This window comes from Rhagoletis zephyria, unplaced genomic scaffold (genome assembly GCF_001687245.7).
Source record: "Rhagoletis zephyria isolate East Lansing unplaced genomic scaffold, Rhagoletis_zephyria_1.1 Rzeph_scaffold_03617, whole genome shotgun sequence".
NCBI classification, from domain to species: domain Eukaryota; kingdom Metazoa; phylum Arthropoda; class Insecta; order Diptera; family Tephritidae; genus Rhagoletis; species Rhagoletis zephyria.
This window is the reverse complement of record NW_016160700.1, coordinates 40,587-54,158: the sequence shown is the minus strand read 5'-3', so window position 1 is coordinate 54,158 and position 13,572 is coordinate 40,587. Positions and strand designations below refer to the sequence as shown.

Here is a 13,572-nt window from a genome sequence, read left to right as displayed (position 1 = left end):
AGACAAGGAAGAACAAATTCTAGGTTATCTCAACGACCAACACACGAATATAAATTTCACTATGGATAAGGAAAACCAAGGCAAAATAAACTATTTGGTCATAACAAATAAAATAAATAAGGTTACCAACAAATGCGAATTCGGGATATATAGAAAGCCCACGGCCACAGACACGATAATACACAATACTTCAAACCACCCTCAACAGCACAAAAATGCAGCCTTTAGACATCTAATAACCAGGCTTGAACGAACCCCATTGGAAAAAGAAGCTTACAGCAAAGAACATAATACGATATACGGAATCGCGGAAAATAACGGATACAGAAAGATCCTAGTAAACCAGATAAGAAGAGAAATAAAAACGAAGAAATCAAATAAGAAGGAAAATAATCAAAAGGCTTTGGCAGTCTTGACTTATACGGGCAAAACGTCATATAAATTGGCTAAGGTATTCCAAAAGTATAACATTAATGCAGCATTTAGAACGAAGGACAATGTGGGGAGGATACTACGAAATAGTGCAAACGCGGAAGACCCACAAGACAAGCAAGGTGTATATAAGTTGACTTGCGAATGTCAACATAGTTACATAGGACAAACAGGGCGCAGGATAAAAACTAGATATCGTGAACATATGAGGGACTACAACAAAAAAATTGTAAAACCTTCTACCACCCCGGAATCGAACATCGCAAACCATATGGCAGCAAACCATTGTACGCCAATGAAAATAGGAAAGACAGCCAAAGTTCTCCATGTACAGCACAAGGGACAACGACTAAACGTATTAGAGAATATGGAGGTATACAAACAAAAGACGTTCCTCGGAAAAATAATAAATGAGCAAATAAACAGCGCATCTGATATATTATTCGAACCGCTCAGGCTACTATACGCAAAATAAAACGGAAACCCTGCAAGTACCATAAACAATGAAATGCAGGTCCAAACTAGAGCAACAAAGAGAAAGAAAATAACTGATTTTTACCTACCTGCGAATCCATGCAACAATTAATCAAAAAAGCGGCGAACAGCTAATTTCTACCTGAGGATGTACACACAGAACTGAAACTACTGGTTGAACGAAAGAATATAATCCGCTGAGACGTACCTAACTATGAACCAACGACGATTTAACACGGCTATAAATAGTGACCGACAAACAGAACCTATTCAGAACGAAAAATGACAATGAAGATGGCGCAACGCCGGAACCGGTTTGTCTCCAAACCTAATTTGACAAGGGATGACGGAAAATAGTTCCACATTACATCACTTTAATATCTGCCTCTGCGGCAACCACAATGCAAATCTTAATTAATATATAATAATATTACGAATTAACAATGTTGCTACAATAACTGTTGCAGTTGGTAAGACTGTGGCAATAAGTGCAATAAGGCTCAAATACTGACATACACATTGTTCATCTTTTGAGGAAGCATCGTCTTATTTGAACCTTTTTTTATTTCAGTCGATGTCATACGTATAAAATAGCAATGAATATGAATTTTTTTTTCTGCAAACTTCAAACGTATAACCTTGCGGTCGGCTGATTAACTTAAGTGCCACGCAAATTTTTCAAAATTTAGTCATAAACGTATTTCTTGGTAAGAATTATTGCAAGCATAAATGTTGAATAAATTAGCTTTAGTACATATTTACTGATTTGTCGAAGATTTCATATTTCTCTAAAGTGCCGTTATATGGGATGTGGGCGTGGTTATTGTCCGATTTTAAATAATTTTCAGCCATTTGGTACATTGTATCAAGGCCAACAACTGTGCCAAGTTTGGGAGTAATTGGTGGAGCGGTTATCAAGATACACATAAAATCATAAGTGGGCGTGGCTACGCTAATAATTGATTGAATAAACTTCAGTAGTTACTAAAATATCGTAGTTTTGGTATTTCTGAAAACCACCGTTATATGGGAGGTAGGCGTGGTTATTGTCCGATTTTGCCCATTTTCAATACCATCTGTCCTACGCCCGAAAGAAGTACACGAACCATGTTTCGTTAATATATCTCAATTTTTCACCTCTTTGAGGTAAATATTTCGAGTGACTAAAGCTGAACTAGAAACACAAAATTTATGATATCAATTTCGTGACGAAAATTATACGCATTTTTACAACTGCCCTCGAAACTGACGCAAAATAGTTTTATTCAATCGTTGCCAAAGTTTTGATTTTTAGACCCGAGCGCACTTGTGCAAAAGGGGATTATAACTTTGTTCATATAACGGTTGTTTGTAACAGCCAAAACGAATCGAGATAGATATAGACAAATGTATACATAAATGATCAGAATGAAAAAAGAAGTCGATTAAGCCATGTCCGTCTGTCCGTCCGTCCACCTGTGCACAAGATAACTCGAGCAAACATCGGGATATCTCAACGAAATTTGGTGTGTAGATTGCCCTTTGCCCAAGGTATGTTGGTATTGAAAACGGGCGAAATCGGGCCGTAACCACGCCTACTTTCCATATAACGGTAGTTTTCAGAATTACGAACACTGCGATATTTTAGTAACTACTAAAGATTATTCATTGATATTTGAACCTCTAGACGAAAAATAAGAATAGCCACGCCCACCTATGATTACATGTGTATATCTCGGTAGCCGTTCTATCAATTTGTACCAAACTTGGTACGCTCATTTCGCTTACCACATAGTAGCAAAACGTTAGAAATTATTGAAATAGGACTAAAATGACTCCCACTTTTCATATAACGGTAAATTTCTGAAATTTTTTTATTTCAATATTTCGAAATTAGGACGCTAATTTACTCAAAATTGATACTAAAAACAATCTCTTCAAAATATGTAACATTATTATAGAATTTAGGAAAGTGGGCGTGATACCGCCTGTATCTGACTATATAAGTTTATCTCAGGGATAAACCACTCTTCTTAGATACCATGTGACGGCAGGTTTCATAAAGGTGAAAAACTATATTTAATACTTGCGCCGGGTATTTCATGTTCGGCTCCACCCGAACTTAGACTTTTTACTTGTTTAAATCTAAACTGGTCGATTGTGCTTAGGGCTCGAACGATACTATCGATATTGAATAAGCATCGATGCTGAGGGTATAAATATGAGTACTTTAATACTCAATACCTTATTTGGTGATTTTACTCGATACTTTGCAAAGTACTCGTAGTATCGAAAACTTTTTAAAAAATACACTTGTTAAATTTTTTCTTCCATTGGCAACCCAATTTTCTTTGCTTATTTGGATTACTATCATTCAATTTTGTCCATCACTTAAAATAAACTGAAATTTCGTGTAGTCTGTTGCATAACATAAACCAAATAAGTTAAAGTTTTATGGCCTTATTCATAACAAATAAAGTAGGTTTAAAGAGCTTAATAAAATGATATTTTCTTACATTTTATAGTTTATAAACTTTTTTATTTTTATGAATATGGCCATAATACTTTACGCAAAGTTCACGAAAATGCAGAATTTTCAGAAACATTTTGGGTATGCAGTTTTGTAACCTATTCAACTTTACGTGTAGCCTACTACCGTTGACTTTTAATTCAAACTTGCAAATTATTATACTAAAATTGAATAGGCTACAAAAATGCATATCCAAAAAGTTTACAAAAATTCTTAATAAAATTTGAAATTCGTGAAAGTATATATATGTATGTATGTACATTTAACGTTAAAATTACTTCTAACGTGAAAGTAAGTTCTGCAATTAAATAAAAATCAAATATTTTAAATTTCTATTGTTTTAATTTCAGGAAATAACTAGATATACGATTAAAAAATAAAATAGTTTTAGCATCCCAAACAACGTATTTCAATGAGTCCGTTGAGTAGTATCGATACTTTTTCCCTGATACTTTTAGAGTATCGATACCATGAGCTCGATGCGAGAATGAGTTCTCAGTATCGATACCAAAGTCTGAAATTTCGAACCCTAATTGTGCTATGGTTATAATTGCATTCCACCTTTCTTCCATTCCTAATTTTTGCCACTCTCCCCATGTTTTTTCTGTAATTATTATAGTTCTTATGCAGCCAATCTCGCCAAAAATGGTATCTTCATCGCATAACATCTTATTTCAGTAAAATTTCTTTTTATAGTTTTCCACGATATTTCATGTTTAATGCTAATCAAGTAAGCTTGCCAAAATTTTGACCCCAAGTCTAAGCCATGCTCACAAATGCAGTAAAAAAAAAACGTTGTAACATTGATGCAAAGCTGCCTTAAAGCTATGAAGAATGAATACAACTATTTGTAAGGCATATATTTTTAGTATAAGAAGTAAAATTAAAATTAATTTAATGAAAGCTGAATGCGTCTAGAATTCATTAATGTAATAAATAATTACCCGAAGTAAAAATTTTTTTAAAATTTTAATTACGGACAATTCCCGGACGAGAATAATGAATTTCGGATTGTCCGGGCCAAGTCCGTACGTTTGGCAGCCCTAGCTATGTACATACACTGCCGGAACAAAGTATTGGCACAGCAAATTTTTCACAATATATGCAACAATTTTCATTCTAATATTTTTCCGCTAATTTCGTATAAAAACGTGGTTCATTCTACAACAAAAAACATAGAAATATAATTCCTAAACTTTGTGCCTAACTCGCGAAAATTCACATGAAAATTTTCAACTTTTTAATAAGATTTTTTAGAATTTTTGAGTATGCAGATTTGTAGCCCAATCAATTTTATTATAATAAAGTGCAAATTTTAAGTAAATAGCTAGGAATTACTGTTGATTTTTGTCATTTTTTTTTTCACGCAGCCTCTTTCATACAAACATTTTTTTTCGAAAATACTTTATATGGAAAAAATGCAAAACACCTTCAACAAAAAGAATTCTCAAAAATCAACGCTAACTTGCATTTTTTACTAGAATTTAATGGAGTACAAAACTGCATACAAATTCTAAAAAATCTGGTTAAAAAGTTGAAAATTTTGATTGGCGCAAAAATATTAGAATGAAAGTTGTTGCATATATTGTGAAAAATTTGCTGTGCCAAGACTTTGTTCCGGCAGTGTATGTATGTTAAAAGTGGATTTTGTCAATATTTTTTTTTTTTTGAGAGGGCAAATCCATGGATTTTACTGCGCTTTCGAAAAGGTCATATTGTCTATGGACGATAAGAAATATTGTCTATGGGCGTTATTTCCGCTGACCCTATTAAACGTCACCGTAAAGCTTGCATGATTTTTAACATTTCTGACATTAATTCAGTTTGCAATTAAAATCAAGATCTTAAAAAAATACGTTTTTGACTTTCTCCGAAGTGAACTAATTTCAATAGCATTATTTCCACAATTCTTTTGACATGAACTCACTTTTGGCCTGTGTGCTAATGTCATTGACATAAATTCCCTTACAAAAGTGAGTTTATGTCGATTGAGTTTAAATCCATTAACATTACTGCACGTCTCCAAAAATTTGTGTGGTAAGGCCAAAATAACTGCAATTTTAATTAATGGCGGTGTATTTGCACTAGGCATTTGTGTTCGGACGTTACCAAAAACGAAGCGATTTTGATATGACCATCAAAGTCAACAAATTTCTGCAAATTGCCATGTATGGAGGCACAATCTACAAAAATACTTTCAAGAAAAAATAATGAAGTTAACAAAATGTATTATAAAAGTACATAAATGAAATGTTTGATTAACTTTAATATAATTGAATATGTTCTTTCGGGACGTTACGTTGCGGACGTTACTCTTTATACCCTTGAATAAAATTATTTTTTTTAAAGCAATATTGTGGTATTTTGCTAAAAGGTATAGTGCTTTAAACTATGGATATTCTGAGCTTTGTTTCAAGAAGTAAGAGGGGCAAAAAAAAATTCTGAAATAAGTGTGAAAAGAAATATGAACGTAGTATATGTTTTACTATGCCATTTTTGATATAAAAATGCGACGATTTGACTTGCGTGCATTTTTTCCGTTTTCGGTTGACTAGTTATTTGCCCATATGTATGTACATTAGGGTGGTCCAAAAACAGTAAAGTCGTAATTGTAATGCTCTCGCCCCCTAGGATTTTACGAAAAATATTGATTTTTAAGAATTCTATACCATTTCTACGAAAGCTATTTTTTCCCTATATAAAAATACATGGAAAACTTTGAGCGCTTAAAGCGACCTCTAAATATTTTTTGATTTCAAAATAAAAAAACAGGGGTATACTTTTTTCAGACTAGAACCCTCCTAGGGGGTGAGAGCATAAAAGTCCGACTTTACTTTTTCTCATACATTTTTGACCACCCTAATGTACATACATACATGGAGTAGAGGGAGAAGCTCAAAAGAAACTATGTATGTATATCGCCTTATTTTGTTACTGCTTAGTTTTTCGTTGCAACCAACGATAACTCAAATCTGTAATTTTGGGCTTAATTCGAAATACTCCAATTGCCCATGAAGTCAACCGGTTTACCGAGCATGCAGCATTTGGTCTGCCATAAATTCGCGCTGCGTGTTGTGCACCCTGAGGGAAATGGTCTATTTAGTTCTTTTTATAGGATTTTTGTGCATCAATTTGATTGCGGAAAACCAAAAAATGATCAACGGAAAATTATGTGGCAGGAAATTTGGCCGCAGTCCAATTGATACCATACTCAATATGAAGAAAATTCTTAAAACCAAACGTAGCCAATAGCAGCCAATAAATGGTTATCAGAATTGTGAGGCATAAAAACGATGAGATAAATCTAAATATATGTTAGTTGTGACACGTTGCTGCTGTGACGCACATATTTGATTGCGAAAGCGGTAGAAACTTTGCAGATAAGCGGAAGCCACAATCAATGAGTAAGCAATCAACGATGAACTTTTTGGTAAAAAGGTTGTCCCGGTCTAGAAAAGAACGCTCCGCGGATTTTTGAAAAACAAAAATACCATATTGCCCTACATACCTATATACATTAAAGCTAGATATTTTCTGTATCAGGCCCTGCCGCAAAGGGGAGGGGGAGGGCCGGGGGTTGGATTTTGGGGTTCACGACCACCCTCCTCCCCCCTCTGTTGGTTTAGAAAATAATAGTAAAACATATTTTAAGATCTGAACAATTTTTATTGAGATTGAAGCTGTTTATAATGGTTCTTATCCCTGTGACAGCGGTGAAGAAGTCCGATGAGAAGATGTGGTGATAGTAGTTATGACTTCTACCTCATTAGAAACGGCCTCAAGCTCAGTAAAAATTGTTGAATGTAATTGTTAAAAGGACATATATAACAAAAACAAATTTTAAGATATCCATAAAACTTTTTTTATTAAAATGGCCTAATGATGACAACATTGTTTCCCCTTGCAACTAAAAGAACGAAGCGCATTGTGGATTCAGCGGCTAATGGTTACCACCTATTCAAAAAAAACGAGTCATTTAAAATAGCGATTCAACCACAAATGAACTCTGTGTAGGGAAACCAATAAATATATAAAAAAAAGTTGCAGTCAAATATTGTATTTGAAAAGATATTATTGTATGCATTGGATTTTGGCCTCTTTCGATGAAAGGATTGCGTGCACTTTATGAAAGTTACTATTTATGGAGCGTATGTTTTATGTCAAATCATATATTTGCACGTTACACATTATTGTTCTAAAAATGTATTTTGTTTTTAGATTTTGAATGCTTATTAGTTAATTTTTCAAACGTACAATATTAAAAAATTACACTAGCGAGTATTGTGGCTTATTTGTATTTTCGTAGTGTCAGCTATTGGTGCTAATAATTTTATAATATTTTATTATTTTTTATAATTTTCTGGAATCATGAGAAGGATATATTTTTGTACAAGAATTCTCATGAACAGTTGGTGTACCACAATCAGCGTTGCCACTACCAATTTTTTCCCCTACCAATTTTCTTCCCAAATCCGACCAAAATCGTTTACAACCTACCAAATAAATGTCAATTACAAAAAACCATGAAAGCATTTATTTAGGATTAAATGTTTCGAATACAAAACATTTACATCTCAGCTTTCGTTCCAACCAAAATGTCAGATATTTTAACATGATTATTTTCATTTTTATTATTACCTTCCTTTTATTAACTCGGGATGTAACTATGTAATATTGATGCGCCTAAAAGATGCAGCGATTTCTATTCTCAAGTTACATACCTTATGACCAGGGAACGGATTTTGTGGAAATTGCCTTTTTTTCTGCTAACGAGATATAGCATATTCGACTAAGAATGTCCTCAATTTAGCTTTCCCTGATTCTATATATACACATTTGATGTTGCCTTTTTTTGCCTGTTTTAAGATATTTGCCTTTTTTTTGCCTTTTTTAAGATATTTGCCTTTTCTTGCCTTTTCTACCTTTAAAAAAGTGATTATAGCATTTACAATTTTTTTTTAAGATTAAAAAATATACACATTGCCCATGTGGCTTATAGAAGCGCAGAGACCTCTTGCCAAATTGTTGTTGGAAAAATGCCGTTTTCTCAGCTAACGAAGGCTTGGAGACAATAAGGGGTGTAGATAAAATTGTAAAGAGGAAAACGCCCTTATTCCTGATAATATGAACGTTTCAAACGTTCCATGTTTATTGGGCGCCGCTTGTATCAACCTACGTGAGCACACATTTAGTACATTCAAGGCTTTTCTTCGCGAAAATCGAATGAAAATGCTGCCAGAAAACTTAAAAATGCATCTTGTGGTTCAATGTTACTATAACTATACAGATTAAATTTTTATGAGTTAGAAACTCGAAAGGATAAAATAGTCAAAGATTCAAAGTACAAATTTTTCATGTAATGAAACTAGTTCATAGTTTTTCTCTTTTTACTTATAATATAAACATTTCTAAAATAAATGTATTTTTTGATTGTTCTTCGTATTTTCTGTCTTTTTTTAGTGCCTTTTCCTGCCTTTTCCGCTATTTCGTTCTGCCTTTTTTGCCTTTTTTGCAACACCTAGTGCCTTTTCCTGCCTTTTTCACTATTTTATTTTGCCTTTTCCAGCCTATTTCGTTATTTTATTTTGCCTTTTTTATAGGTTTATAGGTCCTAAAAATCCGTTCCCTGCTAATGACAGTACGAATGGCAATTATAATAGGGAGGTTTTAGTTTTTTTAAACTATAATTTTATTTAAATCAACATTAATATGTTACTGATCGTATCTTTTTTAATAAAGTTACTCAAAATTATGAGATAACTAGCTGTATCCTGCCAAGCTTCGCAGTGTCATATTCCTGTTACATGAATGATAAATGATTAACGAAACAAAGCATTCGTTTCAGATAAGTTTGATATTGCAATACTTGTGTGTAGGTACAGAATATTTTTCATTTTTCCATTCTCTAGGTAGATATCAAGGCTATCTTGTTTGCTGAAACGCAACATAGATGTGTCCATGTGAGAGGCATCTAAATCTAAACCATACTTTTCCAAAGGTTGACCTTGAGCATTACTGATTGTGATTCCGAATGCCATTCGAATTGGGATTTGCCATCTTTCAAATTGAAATGGTGTATCGGTCGGAATCATGGGAATTCTTCACCTTTGAAAGGCCACGTTAAACTATTTGCTTTCACTATTTGTTCACCAATTTTTTAACTGCGCGTCGCTTGTCATTGCAGAGTTTTGGCTGAATAATATTTCGCAACATGATAATTTCCACACCTATTTTCATGTTGGGTAATCCCTGGAAGATCAATCGAGTTAAAAAATTCCGTTGAATAATTAAATGCTTTATTTGTTTCCACTACAGTCATAAAGTTATGTAACACCACTCAACGGCGCTGAGATTCTTGCTTGGGTGTTATGCTTGACAGTTCATAGTTTGGAAACAAACAAAAAAAACTGCTGAAAAGGTTCGTTTGCTGTGCACTGACCATAGGAAATATTTACTACTTCCGAAAAATAAACCGAAAATACTGCTGCAGTACTGTACCTGTTTTCTTTCCATGTACAGGGTGTTCTGTAAAAGTGTTCAATGAGTAAATGGGGGTGATAGGAAAGTCAAGACGCCCGACAACGTTAAGAGGGGGGCTGGGACGGTGGGGGAGGAGGGGTTCAATATAAAAATTTAGAGAGTTGCAGGGAGAAAATAGTTGTCAGTACATTTAGAAAAAAATTCTCTACTTAAGGGTAAGTTCTAGTAAAAATTTGCAAATAAGTTTTTAAGGCATTAAAATCGTACGATTTATTTCTCAAACTACATATATGTATGTATGTATCTCATTACTTTACCAATCAATTCTTGTAAATATGTATATACATATATATCCAAAGGTTTCTAGGATTATTATTATTATTATAAGACATTTGTACAAAGTTGCCACGTATTCGAAATTATTTATAACTAGCTGTACCCTGCCACGCTTTGCTGTGGCATATTTTTGTTACATGGATGTTAAGCGATTAACGAAACAAAGCATACGTTTCATATATGTTTGATTTTGTAATAAGTACTTGTGTGCACACAATATTTATCGGTTTTCCAAATCCGGTTTGTCGACATGGGAACACGCAACATCTGACCGGCGGTCATCACATGCTGGAAAATCTCGCTTGCGTGACGACGCATGCGAGAAACCGCACGTGTAGACCGCAAAAAGTACGAAGCATGCTTTTTCTCGCATACCGAGCGGTATGCGAGCTCTCGCTTGCTTTCAACTGTCATTTTTGTTGTTTGACAGCTATGTTCTCATTTCGCAGAATTCTTCAGAGTAGCAACATCGTTTATTTTGAAGGCAAATATAAATTTAGAGGCAGCCATTTTTCATTTGAAAATAGTATACATGTCTTTATGCAGATTTTCTAATTTTCTCAAACTTTTAAGAGCCTGCAAGGCTTGAACCTTCTTGTTTGGCGACATTTTACAAATGAAAAAAGTATGCTGTCAAATGCCCAGTCAACCAAACTCTATCTCGCTTGCGAGAGAAAAAAGCAGAACGCAAGCGAGATTTTCAAGCATGTGGAGATGGCCGGTAAACCACATTTTTCCAAAGGTTCACCTTGAGTATTATTGATAGCGAATGCCGAATGCAATCTTTGAATTGAAATAGTAAGGTAATATAATTTTTGATCGAATCGTTGCCAGAATTCATCTGATAACGAATGTTTTCCTAGTTCCTCCTGGCGCATCCAAGAGGAAGGTCCCCCAACTCTGTAATTTATCATTTGCATCTTCTTATTTGGCGCTGTTAACCGCATACGCGAATTTCGCCGAGTTCGACAAAGCACGCCAGTTGTTTCTCTCTGTGCCAACTGACACTAATTGGAAATCCCACGTGAAGCCAATTCGTTTCCCACTTGGTCTCTCCATAGCATTGGGGCATCTCTCTTCCTCTGCTACCACCAGCGGATCGCGAGTTGGATACTTTCAGAACTGGAACGTCGGTTCCTATTCGAACGACATGGCTCCATGTAAAGCTCATACAACTCATCGTTCCATCGTCTACGGTACTTCCCGTTGCCAACGCGTAGAGGCCTGACGTGGGTGCCAAGGCGCGAATGCGCTGACTGTTTATTTTATGACAGGAGATACTACTTCGTCGTGTCCTCGTTTGCCACCATGTCTATTCGCTTTGCTTCCTTATCCAGCTTGAAAAAGGCAGAACAGACTTCAGGATTTTTGTTACCGATGATTTCGATGTCATCGGCATAAGCCAATAATTGCATGCTCTTGTAGTAAATTGTTACTGAGCGGTTCAGTTCCGCAGCTCTTATTATTCTAACATTTGCAGCATGCGATCTTAAATGACCTTCTGCTTTCGCTTTAATTTGGGAATCTTTGATCGGGAATAGGAGTTCACAATAGTAGTGATAATCATAATCATAATAATATTATCTCATGTTATTCAAAATTTCTTTACTCGCACGTACGTAGTAGGCTATGGTGGCCCCTAACGAAATTGTTTACGATTAAAGGTTAACTGATTTATGTTGCTAGGGAATAGTGCCAACAATTTTAAGTGTTCATTAAGTATTTTTAAATAGCTTTCATGGGATAGTTTTTTGTTTTCGTTACTCTCTTATCATTTTGTTATTTGTTTCAATAGTTTTTAACCGACTTCAAAAAAAGGAGAAGGTTATCAATTCGTCGGAATATTTTTTTTTATGTATGCTACCGCATAACTTTAGACCACGTCAACCGATTTCCAGGTGATCCCATACTAATTTGATTTAGATCTGGTCATTGGATTAACGGAACTATTAAATTTTTATATAAGAATTGGAGCCGGTGTGTTTTTTGCTTAAAAATTACTTGTTTATTAATCTTTTATATTAAGTAATTTGTGTATCAGCTCATCGTTGATAATATGATCTCCTCGTTTGATAAGATGTTGTATATTCCATATTTATTTAAACTGTTCGAATTTTGGATTAGTGGAAAGATTTAAAAAATGTGTATAGTAAAGCTTTCCCAAACATTTTTCGGTTGGAACCAGTTATGTAAAATTTTATTTAATTTCAATATTTTTAGTCTTTACTTTTAGATAGGTGATAATGCTATTACAAATTTTTCCTAATCAAGATTTTTCAAATACCTTTCGTTGCCACCCATATTGCACCTCAAACATATTTTCGATTGTATGTCTTCTTAAAACTCTTTAGTTTGATATCCACATTGCAATATTTCATTTATTTAACCAATCCAAGACGGTCCACCTTAATGCTTAATAATATACATATGTACGCACACATGTACACAAGTATTTATTAGAAACTGTCATAAATTTTTCCCGCCAAATTAACTATCTTTTAACTTCCCCTCCAAACAGTGTTACTGCTTTGAGGTTGACTCAATTCTATTGAACAGACCGCCGGTACTTATTTTCGCGTATTCAACCAGGAACGACCATCAGCCACCACCCATCGTCCGTATCCGATTTACATTTGTATCCATACATGAATAATTATAAATCAAACATATTTGACAAAGGACTAATTTTTCGTTGGTTTATTTATTTTATCGCTTTATATTGAAAATAGATTGGGTGCAACTTACTGAGCTTTCGAGTTCAAATTTTCCAAAAGGTGGCAACTCTATTCAAAAATATTTGCAATAGTCATCTAACTCAAATTTAATTTAATACCTATATTTTAATAAGTATTTGGTTTTGTCAATTATGCAAATTCAGTTAAATTTTCAAACAGGTAGCAACCCTCCTCAAATATATTTTCGGCAGTAAACCTTCCTAAGAATTTAAAGATTGTTACCGACACTGCAATATTACATTTATTTTATCATTTTAACTGAGTTTAAATTTCCAAATAGGTGGCAGAGCTCCTCAAAAATATATCCTACACACATCTTTCTTAAACCCCTTTAATTTTATATCTATACTAGCTTATACCCGCGGGTTTCACCCCGCGCTTTTATACAAATAGGAAAAATAATTTAATGATGTTAGATTTTATTTCTGTGCCCATTTCGTTATAGCTCGTTATTTTCTAAGCGAGTTAAGGTATTTAGGCGGTTTAAAACTATGAAATTATAAAATCTCCTCTCTCCTCCCTCTAAGTTTACCTTAAAAGGTTTCCAGGTATACGACGCGTGAACGTGAAACCTTCTTGGAGGTGCCACGGCGAGTTCTAATATTT

At 34.2% G+C, this 13,572-nt stretch overlaps 1 long non-coding RNA gene across 1 annotated transcript in view; it reads left to right on the top strand.

The window, feature by feature from the left end:
* The first annotated feature begins 10,526 nt into the window (after window positions 1-10,526).
* The window catches only part of LOC108369338 (uncharacterized), a 5,512-nt gene continuing 2,466 nt past the window's right edge, over window positions 10,527-13,572 (top strand). Inside the window, exon 1 of the long non-coding RNA XR_001848491.1 lies at window positions 10,527-10,649. This is a non-coding gene — a long non-coding RNA (uncharacterized LOC108369338). The remainder of the gene's footprint in view (window positions 10,650-13,572) is intronic.